Below are 4,388 nucleotides of genomic sequence, written 5' to 3' on the forward strand. Positions count from 1 at the left end.
AAGTGCTCCTCCTTACCCCAGGACCGCCAAATAGGACTGCAACACAGATCCAATTCTTCTTTCTTTTTATAAATCAAATTAACCAAAGGTTTATCAATCTTAATGATTTTTTTCATAAAATCAGCTCTTAGTTTTATTTATTAGTTTAATAATTTTCTTAATTTCAATGTTATTAATCTCTCCTTTGTTTTTTAATATTTCTAATTTGGTATTTAATTGGGGACTTTTAATATCTTCTTTTTCTAGCTTTTTCACTTGAATGCACAATTCATTGATGTCTTCTTTCTCTCTATTTTATAAATGTAAGCATTTAGAGACATAAAACTTCTCCTAAGAACTGCTTTTGCTGCATCCTATAAGTTTTCGTATATTATCTCATTATTTTCATTCTATTGGATGAAGTTATTGATTGTTTCTATGATTTATTGTTTGACCCATTCATTCTTTTTTTTTTTAGAAGATAAAATTACATTTTAATAAAGGAAGAAGTGGTAAAGATACCCAAACAGACATCCTCCAGGCTTGGAGGGTGTTCTATGGATTCCCCCACCCCACCACTCACCCCCTCAAGAGGAGGCAACAGAGATGGTGGGCACAATTTCCTTCCTTTGACAGGCATATCTGAAAGGCTGTGGGGACAATGGTGGGCCAATGGGCCACTGTGGTTCTCTGGTGTTTCTCAAGGCCTGCCCACATTCATTCTGCCACTGAATCCATGTTGGAGTTTAGGTGCAGAGTCGCTCAAGGATGAAGGTGGGCATAATTTGAGGGAGCTGGGGGTGGGGGGGGTGGATGTAGGGTGGAGGGAGGCATGTGATCCAAGAGATGGCTAAGGGTGAACCAGAATGCAGGAATCCCCAAGGCCAGGACGCAGCCAGGGGAGGGAAGGGCAGTGGAAGGCAGAAGAAAGGGGAGAGGTTGGGCAGGGGCCTCCAGTCCTGGTCATCAATTCTTGTCTGGTGGACGCGGGGGCGGGGAGGGAGGTCTCTGCATACTGTGTTTTTCTTCATAGTGTCCAAATATTCTTGTTGGGAGACAGCAAGGTCGGAAGCCAGGATTTCATCATCATCTCAGTCGTTTACACGAAAAGTGCTAGGTGACATCTGCTGGATCAGGGCCCAGCATTCTAGAGCAGGGTACTGGGACATGAGGCGGGAGGTGGCTCAGTCTCCTCCCATCACCGACTAGCTGCCTGGACCTGGTGCGCAGGGTGAGGGGGGCTTGGCGAGAGTGAGGGCATGGCCTGGTGAGGGTGGCTTGGGGCCCAGCTCTGGGTGAAGGTCCTGCTGCTCAGGGGAGGGGGCGGTGCTCCGCTGCCTGGGGGACCTGCCACTTCACTCCTCCAGACCACTAGAAGCTGCTGCTGTTGCAGAGCTACAAGTGGCACTGGCTTTTGGGGCTGCGCTTAGCCCCTGACCTGCTGAGCTTTCTTCTCCTAGTCCTGAAGCCATTGCAAGTAAGCCTCTCTGGCTACCTGTTCCTCAATGGCCTCATTGGAGGCTTCCCAGTCCGTGGCGCCCTTCTTATCATCCAGCATCTGCTGCTCAATCCAGGACTCCTCTGATGTTTTAATGGCATTCTTTGTTAGGGACTGGTCAGCAAACCCTGGCTTGAAGGAGGGGAGCCCCAGCCCCACACCAATGGTGGCATTTTTGGGGTTCACCACTGAGTTATAGTGGACGTTGTGATGGTAGCTGACCCGGATGGGTTTGTTCTTATTCCGCTGAATGCCATGAAATGTGTTGATGGGAGCTCCAAAAGACCACTGAAGAAAATACTACTTTAAAAGTTAGATTGGAGCAAGTGGAAGCTAGTGACTTTATGAGAAATCAGGATATTATAAAACAGAACCAGAGGAATGAAAAAATGGAAGACAATGTGAAATATCTCCTTGGAAAAACCACTGACCTGGAAAATAGATCCAGGAGAGATAATTTAAAAATTATTGGACTACCTGAAAGCCATGATCAAAAAAAGAGCCTAGATGCCATCTTTCAGGAAATTATCAAGGAGAACTGCCCTGATATTCTAGAGCCACAGGGCAAAATGGAAATTGAAAGAATCCATCGATCGCCTCCTCAAATAGATCCCAAAAAGAAATCTCCTAGGAATATTGTTGCCAAGTTCCAGAGCTCCCAGATCAAGGAGAAAATACTGCAAGCAGCCAGAAAGAAACAATTTGAGTATTGTGGAAACCCAATCAGAATAACCCAGGATCTGGCAGCTTCTACATTAAGAGATCGAAGGGCTTGGAATGCGATATTCCGGAGGTCAATGGAGCTAGGATTAAAACCTAGAATCACCTACCCAGCAAAACTGAGTATCATGTTCCAAGGCAAAATATGGAGTTTCAATAAAATAGAGGACTTTCAAGCTTTCTCAGTGAAAAGACCAGAACTGAATAGAAAATTTGACTTTCAAACACAAGAATCAAGAGAAGCATGAAAAGGTAATCAAGAAATGGAAATTGCAAGGGACTTACTAAAGTTGAACTGTTTTGTTTACATTCCTACATGGAAAGATGATGAGTATGATTCATGAGACCTCAGTATTAGGGTAGTTGAAGGGAATATGCATATATATATATACATATATGTATATCTATGTATATATATATGTATATATATGTTTATGTATATATATAAGTGAATGTGTATGTATGTATGTATCTATGTGTATATGTATGTATGTGTATGTATGTGTATATATATATATGTGTTTATATGTATATATATATATATATAAATGTAAAAGAGAGAGAGCAGACACAGGGTGAGTTGAAGATAAAGGGAAGATATCTAAAAGAAATAAAATGAAATTAAGGGATGAGAGAGTAACATACTGAGAGAGGGAGATAGGGAGAGATAGAATGGGGTGGATTATCTCGCATAAAGGTGGCAAGAGGAAGCAGTTCTATGGGAGGAGGGGAGAGGGCAGGTGAGGGGGGAAGGAGTGAACCTTGCTCTCATCAGATTTGGCCTGAGGGGGAATACCATACATACTCAGTTGGGTATCTTACCCCACAGGAAAGAAGAGGGAGGAAGATAAAAAAAAAAAAAATAAAAGGCAGGGGGATGATGGAGGGGAGGGCAGATGGGGGTGGAGGTAATCAAAACAAACACTTTGGAAAGGGGACAGGGTCAAGGGAGAAAATTCAATAAAGCCGGATGGGTTGGGAAGGAGCAAAATGTAGTTAGCCTTTCAAAACATGAGTATTGTGGAAGGGTTATACATAATAATACATGTGTGGCCTAGGTTGAATTGCTCAACTTCTTAGGGAGGGTGGGTGGGAAGGGAAGAGGGAAGAGAATTTGGAACTCAAAGTTTTAAAATCAGATGTTCAAAAACAAAAAAACTTTCTGTATGCAACTAAAAAATAAGATACACAGGCAATGGGGCATAGAAATTTATCTTGCCCTACAAGAAAGGAAGGGAAAAGGGGATGAGAGGGGAGGGGGGTGATAGAGGGGAGGGCTGACTGGGGAACAGGGCAACCAGAATATAAGCCATCTTGGAGTGGGGGGGGAGGGTAGAAATGGGGAGAAAATTTGTAATTCAAAATGTTGTGAAAATCAATGCTGAAAACCAATATGTTAAATAAATAAATTGCATTTAAAAAAAAAAAAAAAAGAAATGTGTTGATGGGCTCTGTGCTATACTGGTACACCTTGACAGGCCGGCTGTACATCTCAGCCATGGCCTGCATCTCAATGTGGTTCCTGTGACAGTTGCTCTTCCTTTTCCGGTTGATGTAGGTGGTGAAGTCTTCAGTAATGTAATTGGAGAAGTTGTCGGCATTCTTCATCAGATAATCCATGCAATGTTTCCAGATGGCCTCATGTACGTCCTGGTCACCATACACCTGGTCTGCCACTGGCTGGAACAAGCAGGCCCCATCCTCCTTCATTTGTTTGATAATGAACCCTTTCTTCTCCAGAAGGGCCTTCTCGAGCCAGTGCTCTTGCTGTGCCACGGTGGCTGGGTCCATGGCCTCCACTCAGGCAGCGGCCATGTCTACTCTTCTTCCCTGTTGTAGCCAATTCTGCCTTCCTCCTGCTCAGGGCTGCCCCCCACCCCCCCACCCCCCTCCTGGGCCCACCCTAGAGGCCCACCAGGTTGCCCCCAGGGCCTGGCTGCTGTGGCCCTGGCCCAAGCAGCAACCACCTCCTGAGCTTGGCCCAGGCTTAGGGCTCAGCAGCTCTGGCTGCTATGCCCCCTCAGGGCCACCGGGGCCAGGACCCAGGAGGAGCCAGGCTGGCTGACGAGTGGGGTGGGGCCGGACCAGGGCCCAGGGACCAGGAGAGCCTGGAGTCCACTGGCCCTGAGGAGCCTCAGCGCCCAGCACCCCACTCCTCCTCTTCCACCTTCTTTTCTTGGCTGCAGAAGGG

General features: G+C 45.6%; 1 pseudogene; it reads right to left on the reverse strand.

Annotated features, from left to right (window-relative positions):
* Window positions 1-725: 725 nt before the first annotated feature.
* On the reverse strand, window positions 726-4,003 carry LOC118837067 (annotated as a pseudogene).
* Window positions 4,004-4,388: the final 385 nt, after the last annotated feature.

Source organism: Trichosurus vulpecula, chromosome 2 (genome assembly GCF_011100635.1).
Source record: "Trichosurus vulpecula isolate mTriVul1 chromosome 2, mTriVul1.pri, whole genome shotgun sequence".
NCBI classification, from domain to species: domain Eukaryota; kingdom Metazoa; phylum Chordata; class Mammalia; order Diprotodontia; family Phalangeridae; genus Trichosurus; species Trichosurus vulpecula.